General features: G+C 37.2%; 1 protein-coding gene across 1 annotated transcript in view; it reads right to left on the bottom strand.

Moving 5' to 3' along the window:
• The window catches only part of LOC141388856 (uncharacterized), a 225,022-nt gene extending 203,907 nt beyond the window's left edge, over nt 1-21,115 (bottom strand). Inside the window, exon 1 of the mRNA XM_073959330.1 lies at nt 19,360-21,115. The gene's annotated coding sequence lies outside the window, so the exon portion shown is untranslated. The remainder of the gene's footprint in view (nt 1-19,359) is intronic.
• Nucleotides 21,116-24,604: the final 3,489 nt, after the last annotated feature.

Below are 24,604 nucleotides of genomic sequence, written 5' to 3'. Positions count from 1 at the left end.
ATTTTTCTTATGAATTACTAAACACTTGGATTTTTGAGGGTTTAAGAGTAATCCGTTTGCAGTTGCCCAGTTGAATACTTTGGAAAGATCTTCATTAAGTTTAGTAATGCAATTGCTAACATTTTCAACAGAATCACTCAAAAATATTTGGACATCATCCGCGTACATGACAATATTACTGTGGATTAATTGAGAGGGTAAATCGTTAGCGTACAATGAAAATAGCAGCGGTCCTATAATTGAGCCCTGCGGCACTCCCTGTAAAACTAGTAAAGGTTTTGATATTGTATCTTCAACGTTTACAGACTGGTACCGTTTATGCAGATAGGACATTATTAGGTTTGATGCACTGCTCGAGAAATTGAAAAAACGTCTAAGCTTCATACATAAGAAAGAATGATTGACAGAATCAAACGCTTTGGAGTGATCGAGCAGTACCAGAAAGCTCACTTTATTATTATCGATGTCGCTTCTTATAGATTCTGAAACTTCGAGCAATGCGCTTGTGCAACTATGAGTGGGGCGAAACCCGTATTGCATATCGGATAACAAGGATTTGTCAGAGAGGTATTCGGACATTTGAAGATGTAAAATTTTTTCGAAAACTTTTGATAAAAAGCATAGAATAGCATAGAATCAATTTGTACAAATTTTGATTCACTTTGGCAGTTTTGTTGTGATGTGTGTTTACTTCTTATTTGTAAAGTAAGCTTAAACACAGACGTGTTGTTTTCAAATTTTAAAAACATCAAGTGGGTGTAGTTAGGGAAAGGCAGAGAAGACTAGTTTCGTCTAACGCCACTTGAACTCATCAGTTCTCTTAGTTATTTGTATTGAAAGAACTCTTCCCCAATTTTATGACGACTCGAGCTAAAGAATTTTAACTACACCAACTTTAAAAACATGTTGTTTTTAAAATTTGAAAACAACAAATCAGTGATTAAGCTGGCTTACTTTACAAATAAGGCTTAAAATAAGTACAAAAAACTTAAGCCAAAAAATTATAAATATGGCTCTAGTTTTCCTATAGCCCCCATACAGCGGTACATCCCGATTTCATGTGTTTTGAAGCTTTTATGTTCATTTTTGGCTCGAACTGACTGTAATTTGGAGTTCTCCTTGATCGGGAAACTTTCTCACTAAAAAAGTGTGGACATAGTCCAGGTTTTGATACAGCCCCCATATAAAGTTATCGCCAGATTTCAGGTTCCTTGACGTTTTATCTACATTGGCTGAAATTTGGTTAAGGGCTTCTCAATGGTCAGAAAACGTCTCCGCCTGATATTGTGGACAGGAAAGGAAACCAACTATTCTATATGAAGTAAGAATATTTTATGATGAGGGGTGTAAAAAGTTCGGTCCGACCGAACTCAACACTTTTACTTGTTTTTCAGTTTTTATAGACAATCAAATATAACAAAATATACAAGTGTGAAAAAAATACACTCATAAGTAGTTACCTGCAATTCAGAAAAAATAAGCCGAAAATACGTAAAGTGAAGCTTTCTGAAATTACACACCCTCTAGTCGTCATAAATATCGTGTTGTATGCGCTTGATTGCACGATCTTTGCGTCGGGTCCCATCGTCGATGACATATGTGATAGTTTAAACACCTACATAGCTGACGTAGAACAATTCATTCATCTGAGGAATATGAAAATATCCGCCTCTAAATCCACAGGCCCATGGTCGGTGGTCGGTGGTGACCAGATTCCGAACACAAAATAACACAAAAAATCTGCCGTAACCTTTGACAGCATTTTTAAATCGTCCACTAAGTAACAATAGGCCGGTCTATGGTAAACTGTGCAACACCAGTGTGGTATGTAAATGTTAGCGATACGTAGTGGAATAAACCACTCAAAATGCCGTCCTGCGGATTGGGTACCTTCATTTGGGGTACATACAAAAATATGAACCATTTAGAATTCGAAATGCCAAGTTACAGAAACATAAGTAGGTTTTTTAAATACTTCACATGAGCGGTATCGTTCACCTTCCAATAAGAGGGCGGTTCGGAAACTTCTTAGCCTATCAATGAAAGAGAATAGTAAGTTTTTCAAAAATATTTTTATCTTTCAATATAATATCCTGAAACTTCAATACACTTAGTCCAACGCTTTTCTAGCAATTCTATCCCTTGATTAAAATAGTTTTCCTCAAGGTCTTCAAAATAGTGGTTTACAACTGTAATTACATCTTCATTTGAGGTAAAACGCTTGCCAGCAAGGAATTTTTTTTAGATTGGGGAACAAGTAAAAGTCACTGGGAGCTAAATCAGGAAAATAAGGTGGGTGGTCGAGCAATTCGTACTTTAATTCGTTGATTTTAGTTATTGTTAAAACACTCTTGTGCGCTGGTGCGTTGTCTTGATGAAAAAATATTTTTTTGTGTTGTAATCCAGGACGTTTTTCTCGAATTTGTACATTTAATTGATCCAAAAGGTTGCAATAGTACTCTGAATTTATTGTTTTACCCTTTTGCAGATAGTCAATCAATAAAATACCTTTGAAGTCCCAGAAAACCGTGGCCATAACCTTACCAACCGATTGAATTGTTTTTGCCTTCTTTGGGGCAATTCCTTCAGCTTCAGTCCATTGTTTGGATTGTTCGTATGTACGAAATTACAGCAATATCGTTCAGGAGAAATCGTTATATGTGCGCCTAGGTATGCCTACAATTTTTGTGTATACGTTTTATAACAAGAAACCTTAGAAAATCGTGAGGTACCTTGATATGGGGATAGTACAAAAAAAAATCTGACCCCTCACGGTGCTCTTGAATCAAATTTAAATGGAAGGTGCTTACACCTGGGAAGTTTTTGCGGATTCTGAAACTACAATGTTCATAAATGAGAAAAATCAAAAAACAAAAAAAATCGCCGGAGCGCTTTTTAAATAAATCGCGATTCAATTTGACATTTTTAGGGGTTGTTTATGTTTTTGCGATTTTGCTTGGAAACCGCAAGTCTTATCAAAATGGGAATAAAGAAAATGTTGTAGCTATCAAAATTCTCTACAAGATTTACCTTAATGATATTTTCGTAGGTTTTACAACTTTTGAGATATAGAAGTTGAAATTGGGACAATTCAAATTCAGTCTAGTAGAGAATTTTCACAGCTATAAGATTTTCTCAGGTCCCATGCCGATAAGACTTGCCGTATTCAAGCAAAATCGCGAAAACCTAACAAAAAAACCTAAAAATGTAAACTGAGCTTCTTTATCTCAAAAATGGTACAGCCTGAGAACAAATCATAAAGGCCAATCCTGTAGAGAATTTTCACTGCTACAACATTTTCTTTACCTCCATTTCGATTGGACTTGCGGTTTCCAAGAAAAATCGTGAAAATTGTTGTGTGAAAAATCATGGGGGGGCTATATTAAAACATGCATCTATACCCACAATTGTATGTATGAATTTTGTATTCCAATATCGAAACTAAATACCAAATTTTAGCCAATTTGGTTAGATAATGTTCTATTCGGGGAAAATTTGTGGCTCCATAAAGGACTAAATAAAATTGTTGCCCCAAAGAAGGCTAAATACCAAATTTCACCCATTTCGGTGTGATAATGAGGTTAAAACCTTTGAAATACAGAAAATCGGAATGTACCGGTCCAATGGGGGGCTATATCAAAACTTAGGCAAGTACGGAAACATTTTTGGGGAAAGTTTTGTAGCTTCAAAGAAAACTAAATACCAAATTTCAGTCATTTCGGTGTGATATTGAGGATAAAACTTACCGAAAATCGGGAGATACCCCTTTGGGTGGAAGTTTTGTAGCTCAAAAGAAGACTAAATGCTAAAGTTCAGCTACTTCAGTGTGCTAATGAGGCTAAAGCTCATAAGTTATCGTTCTATTGGGGCTATATCAAAACCTGAATCAGTACTGAAAAATTTCTGCGGAAACGTTTTATGGCCCAAAAGAAGACTAAATACTAGATTGCAGCCATTTCGGTGTGCTAATGAGGCTCAATGTTATAAAATACCGAAAATCTGGAGGAATGGGGGCATATCAAAACGTGGACGATATACTAAATTTCAGCAATTTGATTGTGATAATTACGCTAAAACCTTCAAAGTATCGAAAATCGGATGTACCGTTATATGGGGGCTATATGACCTTGGACCCATATATCCCATTTTCAATAACAAACATCCTAGGACTACCAAATTATAAAGCTGTATCTTATATATTGCGGTCTTGATTTAACAAAATATATTTTTTCACTCTATCGTTCAATGGAATCCGGTAGTTTGTATGACAAAACCGGGTATACTTATTCTCACACGTTGGTTTCTATGACGTAACGTATACGTTTTTGAACGAGGACAGTGACCGATGAAAGAGATTACCCAACTCTAATATATTTTGATGTGTTACAAACGGAATGACAAAGTTAATTATACCCTCGATAGCATGCTGGGGGATATAATAAACCGATTGAGGTTTTAGATCGGTTTTATTGTTCAATTGTCAGACTTATTGCAAAAGCCGCCACATTTAGCACCATAGTACCATCACTTTGGTATTGATTTTATTTCCTATTTTAACTGTTGTATCTGTTAAAGTTATTTGGTCAATCAATTTTGCAGGATTACCAAACTCAGACACATTCGAATTATTGGATTGTTCAAAGTGACCTTGAAGTCGATGAATGGGTACAATATATCAATCTGTTTTTCATGGATCTTTTGCTTAAGAGGCGGAAAATAAAACAACAGATTTGTGTTTTATTTATGTTGGCGTCTATTAAAAGATAGGCCCACATGAACTTAACGACATTTTTATTAGTTTTCGTTACACTCATTAAAACTATTTAAATGCTGATCTTTGCTAACTCGTCACTATAAAAGTTACTCAAACTATTTTCTTTATACTCTTCATAAATTTCATGCAATTTTTATGGACAACAACAAACCAACCATCTCAAGCTTGCAACTTTGTTATCATTCGTTGTTATTATTACTATTTTGTTATTATAATAACATAACCTCAACAGTGATTAAAAAATAAATAAAACGAAATATAAATCAACATGCATAACTACATACATACATATGTACAAGCATATATACATGACGACAATTATTATTTTGCATTTGCAAACAGTTGAATTGTGTGGTGATATGATTTTAAGTGCAATATGTCGTCGTTCGTAGCCGTTCGTCGTTGACGACGAAAATTTACAAGAAAAACGCCTTTTTATTCAAAAGCCGGATGAAAAACAAAAAAACGGTAACCACTCCTAACTACTCACTAGTAACTAACCAGCAGCAGCAGCTCGCACATTACTAGGTCGTGACTTATATTTGTTGTATTTTGTTGTACTTAGGCAATCAGTTAAGTTAAAATACCTGTACTCGTATTACGAATTAATATCACGTCGAAATTAAAACACAACAAAAAACACATTTCAACGCTGCTGGAGTAGTAAAAACCAAATCAAATATCCAAAAGAAACACATCTTGACATTACTTCATTTTTCGTTTGGGAGGGTAAAATTGGTTATTGAAAGTTTGTCTTTTTTCGTAACATATTCAGATAGGCGTAATAGGGAAATTTGTAAAAAAAATTATTTGAAAGTCCAAAAATTTCACTGAATAATGGGCCCAGAAAAGAGAGGGCATAGCAACTTTGTGCAAAGGTCAAACGCAGTGCGGGGATATCGATAGATAGGGCTTTTTTATCACACTAGCCTACGAAAAACATAATACCGCTCTAAACAGGGCCACTAGGAAAACCTTCGGTAAAAATGTCCAAAGGATCCTCTAACCACACAAAAATGTTGATCATTTGTGTGGGTGGTACCACAAGGATTGGACAGATAGGGCCCAAATTTGAACATAAACTAAGTCCATGAGAAACCGAAAGTACCATTTTAGCGATTATTTTCGAACTTTTTGGGGGGGAGGTACCGGAAGGAGTGGACCTATAAGCACCACCTTCGAATTTCATCTAATATTTGAAGAGATATTACAAAATCCAAAGCGTGGACGAACACAGTATTCGGTTCGAGCTCTCCAGCCACTACATATGGTGCCATATGGGTTTTTTACAACTTTCGGTCTGTTTTCTCATGAAATATGGACTTGCCCCTGAAAAAACTTTTACTGCCGTCATTGAGGCAGCGAATGTAAGTTGCTTCAACAAAAATCAAAGTGATTCGAGAGCAGGTCTTAAAGTAAATTTATCTAAAATTATGTGTGGGAGGAATCCGAAGGAGTGGACAAATATAGTCCATAATCGAACTTGATCTATGTCAGATCCGTTTGAGAGTTATCTTGCGCTGCAACCACCACACACGGGGTTTTTGCACCTTTCAGGCTATGGACTTGCCCCTTATGAAACTTGTACCGTCGTATGGGGGCAGTAACTGCAAGTTGTTCCACCAAAATTGAAAGCGATTCGATAGCAGGTCCTAAACTGTACTTTTTCCTAAATTTTGTGTAGGAGATACCCGAAGGTGTGGACCGATTGAGTCCATATTTGAACCTCATCTAAGTCGAATATGGACCAAGTCGGTCACTCCCTTCAAGAGTTATCGTGCGCACAAATTTTCCGATCATTTTCGAACTTTTGTGGGGGAGGTACCGGAAGGAGTAGACCGATATAACCAATCTTCGAACGTAAACTAAGTTTGGACAACATATTAGAAGGCCTAATTTTGGACCGAAACGCCAGATTCTTTTGAGAGTTATCTTGCGCTGCAACCACCACACACGGTGTCATAGGGGGTTTTTGCACCTTTCAGGCTATGGACTTGCCCCTTATGAAACTTGTACCGTCGCACAGTGTCACGACCGTGGCCCAAAATGGTAAAAACTAAATACTTCGTTGAACAAATTTATTGATGGGAGTGATAGAAAACATATTAATTAAGAAGAATCTGAAGTTTGGTACTGATACGTGAAGTAGTTTTTGCTATATGAGGATTTAAATCCGACAATTTTAGTTAATACGTATTTTTGTGTTTTTTTTTTCTAAAATTAATAAATTATATTATGCGTTAATATTTAAAATTTAAAAGTAACGGTCGCTGCAAAAATTGTTCCTAAGTTCTCATTGGATGTAATAAACTTGGCTACACATTTGTTTGCATGTAAATATTAATCATATGGTGTTTACATTTACCCAAACATGTATTACTAAGTTTATTAATTTTCTGAAGCAAATTTTAAATTGAGTGGAGTGGAAAAAAAATGGTATAAAAGTGTATATCGATATTTGTTGCTGTATGAGTAGTAAAAAGTGAGTACCTCAAACATATAAAGGTCCCAGCTGCAGAGGTTTGCAGACGAATGTGTCATTTCTCTTTTTCAGCGACCACCTTACTGAGAGGATACCCCCTTTTTTAACAAATCGTTTTGCGGTGTTGACTATAGCGCGAAAACGAATGAACCGATTATCATATATTTTTGTGGGCTTATTAACTACCTAATAATCTTGCTTTAAAACGAGAGAATTTTAAAAATATCAATTTTTAAAAAAAATTGTGTACAGCGAAAATCAAAATTCGATTTTTTACAAAAAATGACCGTTTTTTACCACTAATCGGTCAAAAAAAATTTTAATGGAAATTTCTCATTTTGAAAGACAAGAGTTTGATATATTCAATATGCTCACAAACAATATGAAGACTAAACACCAAATTTCAGTCATATCGGGTGGATATTGAGGCCACAACACTCAAAATACCGAAAATTAGGGGGCACGGTTCTATGGGGGCTATAGGAAGACGAGGACCTATACCGACATATTTCTGGTGGAAGGGTTTAAGTCCCCCAACAGAGACTTAATACCAATTTTCAGCCATTTCGGTGTGATAATCAGGCTAAAACCTCCAAAATATCGAAAATCGGGAGGTACCGTCCTATGGGGGCTATATGAAGGCGTGGACCTATGCAGACAAATTTCAAGGTGAAGGTATAATGCCCCCTACGAAGACTAAATACAAAATTTCAGCAATTTCGGTGTAATAATGAGGCTAAAATCTTCAAAATACCGATAATCGGGAGGTACCGTTGTATGGGGGCTATATCAAAACGTGGACCTAAGCCCACAATTCTCTGTTCGAATGTTTGATACCTCTGCCGAAGATTAACCACAAAATTTGAATACTTTCGGGTGGTTATTGTGTCTAAAACATTCAAAATACCGAAAATCGGGAGGTACGGTTCTATGAGGGCTATATCAAAACGTGGACCGACCAACCCAATTTTTTGTCCTGAAGATTGTAAGTCTATAATAGGTACGTGTACCAAAATTGATGCACCTACGACAACTTCTTCTATTTTTGGCCACAGTTAATATGAACTCGCGACATTGTGCGCCTGCACCTTCCAATGTTTTCATCCAATTTTTGGGTTAACTTAGTTTCAATATCATTACTATCAAATCCCATATCGAAATTAACAATCAGTGACTACAAAAAATTTGGGTTTTGACCAGAAAAATCGATTACCTAACCACTGTGCGGCATAGATTTCTGTCCTGAGTTAAGCTTCCTTCATATAGCAACTTTCTGTTGTTAATACTTTGTGTAGAATCTTTTTAGATGACTGTAAATGTAAGATATGTGTTAGAGAGTACATATCGCTCATTTACTCAAAGAGTGGCATAACACAAAAAAACACGTTTTCTGAGTTAGCAATTTCTATTTTTTCTACGACTTCTACATTATCTTGTGTCAAATTTTCATGCTGATATTTCTAAAACTCGACGTGTTACAGCTGTTTTATTACGAGCTTCGCATAATTCAACACAAAAGTTTTTTTGAGTTTAAGAAGCACAAACTACATCAAACCATGCTTGATCTTGCACAAAAAAATGACACTAATATCTGGCTAACTGTTTGCAAAATATGGTCCAATTAGTTATTTTAGTTTTTGTGTAATAATTTTTTTAAGTTGGGAAGTCAAATTTCAATCGCTGACTTACAACGCGTTTTTCTCGAAACTGGGTTTTTTGAGATTTGTCACTCTTTGAGTAAATGAGTGATATGTATGTATATGAAGAAAAGACAAAATTTTTTAGTTTTCCATAAAAAAAAAATTAAAATTTTTTTAAAGCTACATGAATGATTTTTGGTACATACATTGGGAAAAAAATCCCATTCTTAAATCTGTTCGAGATACTAATTTTGGTTGTTGCGCGCAAAAGTTATGGCGGTTTCAATTCTGATAAAAAGAAAAAAATCTTTAAAAGACTCTAATCATTATATTGAGAAACTCTCTTAATTAGGGGCTCCCTACATACTATATGGTTACTGAGGTCCCATAACTTTAGTGAAAAAGTTGTAAATTTTAGCGGAAATTAGGAAAGCATTCAAAACAATTGGTAGTTTACAACTTGTTCTAATAAAATTCAAGCTGTTTATGCATCTGAAAAATATATAAAAAATATGTACGTAATCTAAACATCGCGAAGATTCAAATGAAACCAAAACTATACAAATCCGTTTAGCGGTTTGCATATTATAGCAAAAAAATATATTGAGGAAATTTATAAAATTTTTGTAAGAGAAAATATTTATTAAAATTTATTTTGTGAGTTAGTTGAACAAAATGTAAGAAAAATAGGTCGGAGTTTTTCTTCTATTTTAGTTAAATTCCACGCAATAAATCACATTTTTTATTCTAATCACTTCGCGAAAACACGCTAACATCTAGCGGAAGATATGGATATCTTTTAAATAAATGTTGGGTTCCTTTAAATGGGGTATAATCTTGAAATAAAATTGTATCGGGTAATGTTCATTTTGAAATGCGTATAAATCGCGAAATCCTCAAAATCACTTGATGCGCATGCGGTTTACCAATACAGCGAATTCTTCTCTTTTAATTTGTACACATTTGCCAGGATTGCCAGGCCGCTAAGATGTAGCATCGTCTGCAGTTTAGTGTGCAACAAACTGTATTACGCTTATATTTTGCACAAAGTCCATACACTTTTATGCGCAACCGATTTCACTATCAACCGTGAAAAAATACATCGATCTAAACATATTTCAATAAAATCCATCAAGAACCGTGGATGTAGCATCACACAGTATTTTTTGGATAAATCGGATACAGCTCCCATGCCACTAAATTTTTCAAACCGCTGTTTTCGCACAAACGCGAGTGATGATTCACTTTCTTCATTGAAATGGAAACGATCCACATAAAACGCGAATTAGTCAGCGATATTTTGAAAAATATTTTTCGCAAATTTTTCAATTTTTGCAGTAGCCATTTCCGCCGTTCTAGTAGATGGATTTTTACGATCTGTGATTCATATGATCCGGATCGTCGAAAAACTAAAATATCGCGGGGTACCAGCACACTCAAAACGATATTGTAAATACTGTACCCAAAAAATAGGTTTTTTAGAAAAAATATCGCACTAAATTTTTGCCTTTGGTAGTAGATTACTATGCTGCTGTGTGGGCTACATACTTAATATACATATCAGATTATGCGAAATCGCGAGTTCTTTAGTCCTATAATTGGTTTTTCGAAATATCCGAATGCGCGTCCCAGTTACATAAAAAATACAAAAAACACCTGAAATCCGGCTTCAAAATGTCAGACAGATGTCCGTCATTTGAATGGTTTAATCAGAAATCGAATAGCAATGTAAAAAACCTGTTTAGATTCAACGTGTTTTTACCTATGGTTTTTCCTTTACGCGGTCGTAACTACCACGTAAATTAATTTTTTTTTGCTAAATTTTTGAGCTTTGTACAAAAACATCTAAATTAATCCAGCAATAGTCATAGTTACTGGCAAACTACAATAGTTCGCGTATTATAATAGTGCAAACCTTGGCTTCATGGAAACTAAAAAATGTTGACTTTTCCTCATATACCGATTGATTACTATTGCCCTGTTTTATATCTTTGGCCCTTCTGCATAACCACATATTTGTCCCTTTAAATATATTCCTCTGCGGAAATTTGACCATTTTGAGTATATGCAGAATAACATTTTGAACATTTGTTCAACTTTATTTTTGACTCGTACATTCCCTCATGTTGCGCCCTGTTTCTTTTTATGTGTAAATTCCAATTAAGAAATTTTGCAAAGCCTACCTATACAGAAAATAAATGACCGATCATTGTCTTCAAGTTCATTTTAAAGGTTTCCATTTTATTAGCCAATGTCAGCGGGGTTTGTTGTTGTTTTTGTTTCTACTTCTGCTACTTGTTTTAGGTGGTTTTATTATAAATGTTAATAATTTATAATATTTACAGTACAAACTTGCCTTTTTTCTTGGGCTCTCTCAAATATGTGAATTGTTTTTTTATTCTCTTTTGCTCATTCAATAAGAATTGGATCATGGACCCAATCTAAATGTATGTGTGTGTATTTGTGTGAGTGTAATTCATTAAATAATTGAAGGGTAGACTTTGGTCTCTAACAATAATAATAGTAACAACAACAAGATCAGTTCATGTTTTATATATGTACATGGGCATTCACATGTATACATATATACAATTGTCATGTTCTACAGTCAAATAAGGTTTTGGCGAATTCGTGTTCTCTGTGTCAAAGTGTTATCACAAATTACAGATAATGTCTATTGGTATATTGGGCCCAAGGACTTGCAGAGGTTCTCTATTTTAGTTCTAAACATCGTTAGATAGAAAGAAATCCCTAATTACAGTATATTTTTGCATGAAATTGGTATTCAAAAGAAAATATGGAATGTTGTTGTAAGAGTTAGGCTGGAATCAATGGTTCTTTTCTGAACAATATACTTGTAATAAGAAAATCGTAGCCAAATGAAAATCGCAAGTAATGACCAGTTTCACTAAGAATTTCCTATTATAAGTGTGGAGTAATTCGAATGAATTTTGAATTCGATTCGTCTTAGTGAAACAATTTTTATGTGCATGGAACTGGTTATTGGCAGCGGGAGAAACTGTGCCACTTCAATTGGTTTTGACGACAAATTTATAGCACGTAAATTTGTTGGGTAATAGAACAAATGAGAGCTATCGCGAGGGCTTTGGACCTGTTCATAGTGAGAACATTGTCATATGTGGAACAAAGTTATGCCAGTATGAAAGGTGTTTGCCTAGGGGGTTACCCCTTACTGTACAAAACTGCAGGAGGATGTTGATTTTACCAAGTGCAGTGGTAAACACGTCCGCCTTGTAATCAAAAGGTCTACAGTTCCTGACCAGAACATCAAAATTCTCGGCCGTGGCAAATCCACTCAGAGTAATGTTCACTTGCATTTCCTGAGTATTTCAGCCATGAAAAACTTCTTTACAAGTGCTGTTGTTGTTGTAACCGCGTTTTTATTATATTGTTACGAATGTAACTGATAGGTTTAAGTTAATTTAGTTTAATTTCCGTTAATTTAAAAATTTGAATTGTAACGTAAAGTTTTATTACGCAGTTACTTTATTTAAGCAACAACAACTACCATGTAGAATCATCTTCATCATTCTAGTTCTACCTTACATGTTACTGATGTGCCTTTGTTTCCATTTGTTTTGCCATAATCGTTCAATTATCGCCCAGTATTTGCTTTTGTTGTACTTTACTGTGTTTGTGTCCCGTATATGTGTGTTGTTGTTGTTCGTTTGGTGCGAGTGTGCGTCTGTGTGTTTGTTGTTAGTTGGCTTCTCGAGGTTGCCAGATGCATGCTCTAGATACTTCCAAACGATAAATGTGGACATATAAATATGAGATGCCGGGCAAACAGTGAGCAGTTATGAATTTTATCGCGAAGTGTAAACATCGACTAGTAAAGAAGTAAAGTAAAGCTGTGTACTTAGCTATAACAGTCAGTTCCGAATAAGTGTTATAAAGTAAATAAAGCATTGTAGAAGCGTAATCTAAAACGAACCCTGTTTTATTTGGTACAAATCGTTTCGGGGAATAAAACAACGTCTACACGGAGATTAGTTAAATCTAATTCCGTAACAATATGTTTGTAAGTTCGCTTCGTGCTTAATCTGGCTCTGGATCCAGTTCTAAAAATGTGGCTGTTTCGATAGGATGTAAGAACAGAGATACTGAAGATTGTTGAGTAGGTTTGCCAGTGCTGTTGAAAAGATGCCGTGTGTCGTGCGGGCCTGTGCCGCACGCTGGACATATATTTTCCACGGTGTCATCGATCTTTGCCCTATAGAAATTCAAACGGCTGCTCCATCCCCTGAGTAGTTGAGCCAAAACTACTGTGACGCTCCTCATCTGCGATAGTTGGGGGGTGCTCTCCGAGGACCACATTCGCACGATAGTTGTTTATAGCATCTGCGACTGCATCCGTCTGAATAATATTTAAACCTGTAACGCTGGACCTCTCTTTCTAGATCATGAAGATCCGTCGTTATATGCCTAGATGGGGGGTCCTATTCACCATACTAGGATGACTAGGATGGCTCTCACGGTAATACCCGAGCAAGTACTGCAAGGAAAGCAATGCATTGTGTTGCTGTACTGGAAGAAGCTTTGCCTCTTCATGTAGATGGTCCACTGCACTTATATTCGCGGTCCACACTGGCTCTGCATAGCTTATCACAGACCGACCTATCGCGTTATTTGTGGTCAATAAAGTTTCTTAATCTGCACACCAAGTGTTACCAGCTAGAGACTTGAGGACCTTGTTCCTACATCTCAGCTTATCGCAGATAGGTATGATATGAGCGGACGACATTAACATGCCCTTGAATGTGACCCCAAAAATTTAGGGGTAGTTTGTGGAGCCATCGACCATGACATTCAACTCTGTTCTCAGCTCTGCCGTCCATGTGTTGAACAGAGTGGGATTTTTGCATATCCCTCGCGTGGAAAAATTTGGCAAGATCATTCAAATAGGAGTTCAGCCTTTCACAAATGACATCAGGGAGGGTACCTGACGCCAAGATCGTACAATCATCCGCATACGTTACGACCTCAATTCCATCTGGGGCGGAGAACAGGAGAGGCAGATATTAAACAGTTCCGGAGATATCACCCCACCTTAGAGAACTCCTGTTTCACTCTATGGGACTTGGACTTCTTGTTCCTGAATTCCACATACGACTGGCGTCCACACATATAATAGATTATGCAACGTTTCAAACTTAGCAGGAGGGTTGCCTGTCGATGTCCTCAAACTGCGGGGAGGGTTTGACAGTATCAAATGCTTTTGATAAGTCAAGAGCCACCATCACTGTTCTGTCAAACTGCTTGCTCTGGTTGAGTCTTCGACTAATATCTGTGGAGATAGCGTGCAGCGCTGTTGTCATACTGTGCTGCTTACGGCATCCATGCTGATTGTAGGGTCTTTGCTACGGGCGACAAAAGAAAAATCGGTCTTTACGATTCACATTTGCTGGCATCCTTGCCTGACTTTAGTAGCGGGACCAACCTGTCCATTTTCAGATTTCGGGAATCATGTGGGTGGCTAGCGATAGGTTGAGAACTTTAGTAAGATACTCGACTCCCGATACATCCAGCTGTTTCACAACTACCATGGAGATTTCATCAGGGCCAAACGCTTTGGACGATTTAGCGTTCCTGATGACATTCGCAACATCATGCATTGTAAATTGTGGTGGTTTATTCTCGGCAGAAAGAGAACTAATGCGACGTAGTACTCTTCTCTTCGCCCGGCCACTCCCGGGGTGCATGACAAACTGTCGATTGAAATAATTTGCACACCTCTTCGGATCAGTCAGCGTAATGTCGCCAAACGTGACTGATGTCCTATCCTCCCTCTTTCCAGAGGGTTCGAGATTGACTTAACCGTTGCGTACAATTCACTTATTCCTGCTTCATGTTGCAAATCTATACCGAAATTCTGGAGGTACCGTTCTATTGAGGGTACATCAAAATGTGAACATGTACCGAAAAATTTTCTTGGGGAAAATTTTGTAGCCCCAACGAAGACCAAATACCAAATTTCAGCCATTTCGTTAAGATAATGTAGCTAAAATCTTCAAAATATCGAAAATCGGTAGCCAACATTCTATGGGGGCTATATCAAAACTTGGACCGAAATAGCCCATAGTCAACACCAAACATCTTAGGAGCAACAGGAACTTCTGTACCAAATTAGAAAGCTCTTTCACAAATATTGTGCGATGTGTCTTGATTTCAACAGAGAGACGGACGGACAGACGGACATGGTTAAATCAACTTAGAATTTTATGCTGATCAAGACTATATATACTTTAAAGGGTCTCCGACGAATATTTCGATGTGTTACAAAATTAATTATATCCTCCATATTATGGTAGAAGGTATAAAAATCTGATAAAAACTAGTAAAAACGTATCGGTCGGCTTTGCCGACAGATATATACCCTCAGCCTGTTTAGAGCTTTTGGACCAGGATACATGGACTTGCGGGGGTGGAAGTTAAACTATATTTGGTCAAAATATTACGAAGGCAAAATTGTGAACAGTCTTAAACTGCACTTTTCCAAAACTTTGTGTGTTAGGTACCCGAAGGAGTGGACCTCTATAGACCATATTCGAACATGATCTATGTCTCATAGAGATATTACAATGTGCAAAGTGCGGACAAACTCAGTTACTGCCTTCGAGAGTTGTCGTGCGCCCCATTTTAGTCAAAAATTTTGAACTTTTATGGGGGAGGTACCTCAAGGAGTGGACCGATATGGCTCATCTGCGAACTTAAACTAAGTTTTGACTAAATATTGGAAGACCAAATTTTGGATCGAATCGACTGATCAGTTCGAGAGTTGTCGTGCGCTCCAGCCACTACACATGGTACGGCTTTCGGACCATTTTCTCAGGCCTTGTACCTTCGTAATGGGGGCAGCGAATACATGTTGTTACAACAAAAATCAAAGAGATGCGAGAGGAGGTCTTAAACTGCACTTTTCCGAAATTTTGTGTGTGCGGTACCAGTAGGAGTGGACCGATAGAGGGCATATTGGAACCTCATCTATGTCTGGTAGACATTTTAGGATGTGCACAGTTTGGACCGAATCTAATTTTGAACTTTTGTGGTGGAGTTACCCGAAGGAGTCGACCGATATGGCCGGTCCATCTTCGAGCTTAAGCTAAGTTAGCGCAAAATATTGCGAAGTGCAAAATCGAATCGGTTGATCCGTTCTAGAGTTATAGTGCGCACAAGCCAGACTTACAGACGGACGGACATGTCTAAATCGACTCAAAATTGTCTGAAACGAATTTCGTCCAAACACGGTTAGACCCCAACCGTTATTTCGATGAGGCACATTTTTGGTGGTATCAAAGTGTACATTAGGGCTATAACAAAAAATTCAACGCCAGTGCCGTGTCGGAATATTGTCCTGATAACGAAATCGCCTAAAACATGCGTTTTCGAATCAGTGAAAAAAGTTTCGGCGCCGACTGTGATTACTAAAGCTCCTTTGATACTTTTTCTATTAAAAAAACAAGTAAGAAAAGTCTATAGTCGGACGGAGCCGACCATCTGATACCCTATACCACTATCCCTGGACAATCGCTCTCCACGGAACTTCTTTTCAATGATTGTGAAAATATAATTATCAAATATCAGAGATGTAATGTATACTACTTATGACCAAAACCAAAAAGTTATCTACCATGACAAAGACATTTTTGTAGCAGGAAAGGAAAATTTAGTTCACACAAACTAAAATGTAATGAAACCCACTTATGTAGTACTACTACTTCCGTTGTTTAACCGCTACGTTATTGAAATTTTTACCAATTTTACACAAAAGTTTCAGTCCATTTAACCTGCTAAGTATTATCTGATCTTCACGTTGGTTTGTAGGCTTCCTCCTCATCATAAACTCAAACTTTGTTTAAAATTTTTCGGGTTATTATTTTGACCTACAGAGTCGCTACAAAATTGGTTAAAATTTTGTTTTTAGTCCATTTCATCCCCAGAACATTTCACGATCATCACCAAAAACTAATCATTTCTATTCTGGCCCGAACCCAATCTCCTTAAAAAATTTGTTACAATCGGTCCATAATTTCGGCCTTAAGCTTGTTTACAATTTTTAATGGGCGGACACACATCGCTAAATCGCTTTATCTCGTCGAGATATGAATTTTGGCATACCAAATAAGGGGTCTTGGACGAATATTTCGTGGTGTTACATAAACTTTTGGAGAGACAATATTTAGCATGGGATAAAAATGTGGTTCTCTACACAGAACCCATTATATATTAGGCAATTTACATCAGAGGAAAGGTCAGTAGTTTTGCTACTTTGCAAAATATATGTGTCCTCAAGGAATTAAAATATCGACCAAAAATACAATTTTTATATTTTTCATACAAAAGTAATGGTCCATTTCACCCGCTAAAGAATATCAGATCATCATTCAAAATTGTTGGCATCTTTTTCGACCTATACTCTTACCCGGTGCAAAATTTCCTGACTATTGACGTATAATTGCGACTTCTAGCGAGTTTATTATTACACCACAAACAAATAACGGGATATATTAGGCTGTAACTCTGTTATCTGATCATGCACACCAACATGATTGGCATCAATTGAAAGGTCAAGCGTTCCACTTTCAAGTATATCTCACTTTACCGGAATGTCACTTCCAGGAATTAAGATATAAGCTGTATATTAAAATTTTTCAAAATTTTCACACAAAAGTTTTGGTCCATTTAACCCTTTAAATATTTTCCGATCGCCATCTCAAATTGCAAGCTTCTCCTTTGTGATATACTCTTACCTTATTTAAAATTACGCGTTGATCGGACTATTATTGAGACCTACAGAGCCTCTAGAAAATTGGATAAATATTATGTTTTTGGTCCATTTCACCCGCTATATATTTCACGATCATCACCAATAAGAATAGGGATCTATTCTGATCTGAACCCGACCTCCATACAAAATTTCGTGACGATCGGTCCATAATTGCGGCCTGGAGCGTGTTTACAATTTATAATGGACAGACGGACGGACGGAGGGACGGACGGAGGGACGGACGGAGGGACGGACGGACACACATCTCAAAATCGCTTTATCTCGTCGAGATATGAAGAATTGTATACCACATTGGGGGTCTCCGACGAATATTTCGCGGTGTTACATGAATTTTTACCAAAACAAACTTATAATACCCTTTTCCACATTGTGGTATAGGGTATAATTAAATTTGCTTTGCTTGAATAACACTATGCAACCCTGAAAATGCAAACAACTTTTAGTATGCATTTTTTGAATATGCATTAGTATGCATTTTTTGAGACTACAAAAATCCAGCTGCCACCCTGTAAGTTATTCCCCTTATACCACGCCTGAAAAATCACCAAAATTCCAAAAATCGGGAGGTACGTTTATATGGAGCTATACCGAAATGTGGACCTGTATTGAATAATTTTTGCAAGGAGCTATGGTGTTCCCTCAGAACTTTAAATGCAAAATTACAGCCAAACTGGTTGGAAAATTTGGCTAGAATCGTCTAAATACCAAATATCGGGAGGTACAACTATATGGGAGCTATACCTAAACTTGGACCTATATTGAACATTTTTGCACGGACATATGATCTTCCCTCCGAAGTCAAAATACAAAATAACAGCCAACTCGGTTAGAAAATCTGGCTAAAATCGCCAAAATAGCGAATATAGGGAGGTACGTTTATATGGGAGCTATACCTAAACGTGGACCTATATTGAACATTTCTTTCAAGGTGGTATGTTGTTCCCTCAGAACACAAAATTCAAAATTACAGCCAAATCGACTGGAAAATTTGTCTAAAATCGTCAAAATATAATAAAATCGGGGGGGGTACCTTTATATGGGGGCTACACCCAAGTGTAGACCTACATCCATTAAATTTGTTTTTCTCCCTTTCGGACTAGTTATAAAACTATGTTTAAAATTTCGAAGCGTTAACTCGATTAGAACTATTTTTGGCACTCCTTTCCATGCAAGTGGGACCACTGTTCGATGTGTGGGAGCTATACCAAGACGTAAACCTATATGATCCACCCTTGAACTTACACTTAGTTCGGAAGAAATGTAAGGTTGTGTCAAGTTTAGACCAAATCGACCTTAAACTGTATGAAACGTATCGTATCAAATATACCCGCTTTAGTTATAATAAAGGATGCCAGAGCAGAGTTTAATTAATGATACCAGAGCCATAATTAAATTAGATCGCCGTATATATTATGAATTTAAACTGTCCGAAAGGAAAACAAGTTAATTTTTTCAGCATTTATATCTTCACCGATCCTCTAGCGACCTTCCTTTCTACACAAAAATTGCAATTGCGTGTATAGAAGGTCAATAACAAAAAATCTATCTGAGCTTTAAATGTCGCCAACATCTCACCGCACCAAGTGGTGGTGGTTACTATAATCACATTCCACTGTATTTATGTGATTTTCTGCAATATCAAAAAACAACTTACCTTTCAAAATAAATCTCTTCACCCACATTCAAAATGGGCTGGTACTGCTGATACTGACTGGGGTTATAATTAGCCAACAACGTATTGGGGGTGTTATGGTCGGTCGATTCGTGTTGGAGACTTCAAATATTTAATTGTTGCGTTTTTTGTTTTTCTTGCTTTTATTATTGTTGTCTTAATCCCAATTGTGATTTTGTTTTGATTACAAAAGCTGTGTGTTTATAGTTGTTACAGTTCGGTTAGATTCGTCGATACAATGCGCGATTATCGCAAACAAACACAAAAAACGGTTCAAACTTTTTTCTTATTGGATTTGGTTCACATTCACAAAAAATATACGCGCAAGAAGTAGACCATTCCAATTGGCGAAGTGAATGAGTGAGTGACTGACTGGCGGACTGGCTGGCAGATTGACTAAATAAATGGATTACGCGAAAAATGAGTGCAAATTTCGCATAAATTTCATTGAAGTTTTTTTTTTGCGTTGTTTTGTTTTATTTCAGGAGGGAGTTGGAGTTGCTAACAAGGCGCCTCTTGTGAGTTTGGCTAAGGTACCTGAGGACTATTGATTACAATGGTCAATTGCGGTAATTTTGATTTGTTTTGGTTTTTTGTTTATTATTTCACTGGAATTGTAAACGAATTCTATTTCGATTTTTTGCCCAAATATAGGCGTCGAATTTGTTGTTGTTGTTTTCGTTTTAGTTACCGATTTGATTTTCTGTGGCTACCTTTTTCTTTTGCTTGCTACCACTACTGGCCCACTCATTGGCCAGCTTTAAAGCTAGTTTCAATAACTTTTCTGTTGTTTTTGTTGTTGCTGCTGGCTTTGTGTCTGCAGTTCTCTTTGTGATTGCGATTTAGAAGGGGATCTAAGTAATTGTAAGCCAAGTTATAATAACACTAAGCCACCAAGGTGATGAACGACGTCGGCAACGATGGTTTGAACATTTTTCTTATTTTTATTTTAATGTGGTTTTTGCTGTCGTTGTTGTTGTTTTAAAATTTATTGGAAAATTCACATTTTTATGCACTTTAATAACGATTTTCTTGTTGTTGTAATTATTCAATTTAAACAAGGCTTGGTTGATGGTTTCACTCTCACAAATCAAAAGACGAACGCGTTTCAACGAGAAGAATATCGACAACACACGGACGGACAGCCGATCAGACGGGCGTCTCACACACTCTGAAAACGTTTATTTAACTGACTAAAACACGAAACCGTAATTTTGTTTTGACTTTTCAAAGTTTTGGTCAGTTTTCTTGGATTCCTTCACGAAAATTTGAAACAATTTTGAACGGTCCTTAAATATGTTTTCAGCTGTGTTATGAAAAGACAAACACTCACAAAGAAATCTTTAAATCTTTAAAATTTTTACTTTTTTCAATTAAAAAAAATTGCAAAAATTCTTGGGCGCGTCTAAAAAAATATTTTTTTACATTTCGTAGTCACTTCACTTGAGTTTGAGCAGGGGTGTTTTGCGGAGATCGAACTTTGCAATGAGAATTTTTTCAAACAGCCCCAAATTGATTTTCAAGAATGGGTTCTGCAGCTTGAGTTTTTCTTCTGCATGCGTATCGCTCCAGTGTTTCCACTTAACTGAATTAACAACATCAAGCACAATTGGCTTAATGCTAACAGCGGCAGCAGCAACAAAGCTCTGCAGCACTAAACGAGCCCACCGCACACCAAAAAAAAAGACTTGGTAACAGAACATAGAGACTCCAGAGAGTTATAGCACCAACAAGAGCGAGCCATATTTGCTCACATCACGTTTGCCTGAAAGCGAAAATCAAAACAAAAACCTGTAAGACAAGACGATCAACCAACCAACCAGCCAGCCAACCGCCGATTGTCCACAAACAACAAATAGTCCGTTATCATTATTACCAAGCCAAAGAAGACGAAGAAGTAAATAGCTTGGCTTGAAACCACTTCACTCCACCACATCAAACTGGCTGGCTAACATGTGCAAGAGCGTAATGAGAGCACTTAAGATATGATTGGACCAAGCTCAGCTGTTGTTCGCTGCTGCCAGTATGCTGCATGTAAACGACGCTTTAGAGATCAATTTTTGACCCGTCTTTGTTTCAGTTGGCCTCATAAAATATATTATTGGAGAGTATATGCTCTCTATTGAATTAGATGCTCCCTCAAACGAGATCGCTCTTGTGTGCTCACTTTTTGGAGCATTTCAAATGGTTCACTTAAAATAATTACTGGTGGTCAAAATGCGCGTGCCCACCGTTTGTCACTTTATTTGGATGGGGGAAACTTGCCAGATTTTAAGACTTTGTGGGGATATTATGGAGAGCTTCTTATGGTTAAAAAAATATCAGCTAACAGAACAAACAAAACTTCTGAAAGCGGTAAGTTCGGTCCGGCCAAACCTTTTATTTTATATTTCTACTCTCCTCCATGAAATATTCTGAACTCAAATCTATATAAATAAAGATCAAATGTCGTTCCTTGGTAATGACATCAGTTGACAACGGCCGATTTTTTGAAATGTTCGTCATAAACCAAACTTTTACGCCCACTTTTTTCAATATTAATCTTTTCTACAAAAACTACTGAACAGATTTTCCTGAATTTGTCAGGGAATGTACAACGATGGCCCCCAGTGAAAATAGCCTACATATTTTGTTGAATTTTGGAAGGGGCAGGGTACTTCCCCTACACCCTATTTCTTTAGAAATGCTACATTTACAATAATTACGAGTGTCGAGACAATTGTGGTTGTGTCTCCGACTTTACCTACTTATTTGGAACCCAAAGGCTTAACAACGCCCACTTTTTAAAATATGTTACCTCTACAAAACTACTGAACCGATTTTCCTGAAATTTTCAAGGAATGTGCAGGGATGGCACATTTTCTTGAATTTCGAAAACGCCATATCTTTACGAATAAAAATCAAATACTCATCCTATCTCCTATGCGATATTTAAAAAACGCAATATTTGCTAAAATTACGCATATATCGGTTTAAAAATTTACGAATTAATCTACAATCTATATACTTCTTTGGGGTCTAAAGACCCGACCTCGCCAGCTTTTTATACCCTCCACCATAATATGGAGGGTATAATTAAATTTGTCATACCGTTTGTAACACATCGAAATATTCATCAGAGACCCTATAAAGTATATGTATTCTTGATCAGGGTAAAATTCTAAGTCGATATAACCCATGTCCGTCTGTCCGACCGTCCTTCTGTTGAAATGTAGATAAAACTCACAATTAAGATAGAGCTTTGTAATTTGGTATTGAAGTTTCAATTAACTATAGGATTTTTGGTATTGCAAATGGGCTATATCGGTCCACGTTTTCGTATAGCCCCATAGAACGCTACCACCCGATTTTCGGTATTTTTAAGGTTTTAGCCTCATTATCACTGCGAAATGGTATAAAACTTTCCTCCAGAAATTTGTCGGTACAGATACACGCCTTAATATAGCCACCATAGAACGGTACCTCCAGATTTCCGGTATTTTGAATGTTTTAGCATTATTATCACACCGAAATGGCTAAAATTTGGTATTTAGACTTCATTGGGGATACAAAACTTTCCATATGAAATTTGTCGGTATATGTCCATGCCTTTATATAGCCCCCATAGAACGGTACCTCCTGATTTTCGGTATTTAGAAGGTTTTGACTTCAATATTCCACCGAAATAGCCGAAATTGGGTACTTAGTCTTCGTTGGTGGTATAAAACTTTCCCCCATAAATTTGTCGGTACAGGTCCACGCCTGCATATAGCCCCCATAGAACGGTACCTCCCGACTTTTGGTATTTTGAAGATTGTGGCCACAATAGCCCACCGAAATGGCAGAAATTTGGTATTTAGTCTTCGTTGGTGGTATAAAATTTTCCCCCAGAAATTTATCGGTACAGGTCCACACCTGCATTTAGGTTAGGTTAGGTTGAAAAGAGGGGCGAATAATCGCCACATGTCCTGGTGGACATACACATAAGCCATGAAGTAGGCCTGTTGTGCGCTCTAGTCTAAGTTTTTTGAAGAAGGGGACTCTACTATAAATTAATTGAGGAACCCTGTTCCCTTAACAAAATCCCGTAATTGTTTTAGGTCGTCTACAATTACCTGATTAAGATCTGGTATTGTGTCGTTCCCTAAAAACTGGGATCTGATGTTTGCGAAAGCGGGGCATTGGCAGAGAAAATGCTCCAATGTTTCATCATCCTCTCCGCATGCCCTGCATACGCTGTTGTCTGCACAATTAATTTTTTGCAGATGAGCTTGTAAACCCAGGTGACCTGTAAGAACACCTGTAAGTCTACTCAACTCTGCTTTACCTAGCAGTAATAGGTTTTTAGTTTTTTCCTCATTTGGGTCTCCCCATAGGATTTTTGTGGTTTTCCTTAATTCCTCTCTATTCCATAAGGATAAGTGGGCATTTTTTGCCCAATTCTTTAACTCTAGCCGAGACGCGTTTAGTGGTTTTGCGTTCGCTAAATTTACGGTTGCTAATTCCCTTCCCTTTTTTGCCAGAGAATTTGCTATCTCATTACCTCTAATCCCCGCATATCCCGGTTCCCATATTATACGCACCGTGCCATGCTGAGTATAGCTGTTGATCGAATTTATACAATCCAAGACTGTTTGTGATTTTACTGTCTTGATGTTATTGCTTTGATTGCAGTTTTACTGTCCGTAAGGACGTTTACAGTAGTTGGCCTCGTGTTGGCATTATGCCAGTTCAGACACTCTGTGATCGCTCGGATCTCCGCTTGATGGACCGTATTGTGATCCGGCAAACGAAGAGATATTTCGGTCTCTGGTTCTTCAATAAAGAGACCCAGTCCCGTTTTCCCACCTAGCATTGAGCCGTCTGTATAACAACAGTTTCCAGTCGGCATTTATGCTAGATTTCCGCCGATCCACGAGTCTCTGTCTGGAATTAATGCCTCGCATGAGGCAGCTACAAATGTTTCAGGTATACGGTCCGATACAATGTTATCCATTGTTACCTGTGGAATGTTTTGATGGTATGTTACGTGGTCCTTACTGATCCACTCGTCCATCGCTTTAAGTCGAATAGCTGCGACAACCGAATAGAAATACCTTATCTGGATTTCTATTGGGTGTATATATAGAATAGTTTCTAATGCCCTCGTTGATGTTGTCCTCATTGCGCCGCTTACACTTAGACAGCACATTCGTTGGACTTTCTGTAGTATTTTAATATTACACTTTTTATCCATAGCTGTCCACCA

The sequence above is a fragment of the Musca autumnalis genome, unplaced genomic scaffold (genome assembly GCF_047663935.1).
Source record: "Musca autumnalis isolate F117 unplaced genomic scaffold, ASM4766393v1 scaffold_1, whole genome shotgun sequence".
Lineage (NCBI taxonomy): Eukaryota > Metazoa > Arthropoda > Insecta > Diptera > Muscidae > Musca > Musca autumnalis.
Note: the sequence above shows the minus strand (reverse complement) of the source record. Positions and strands in the feature narration are given on the sequence as shown.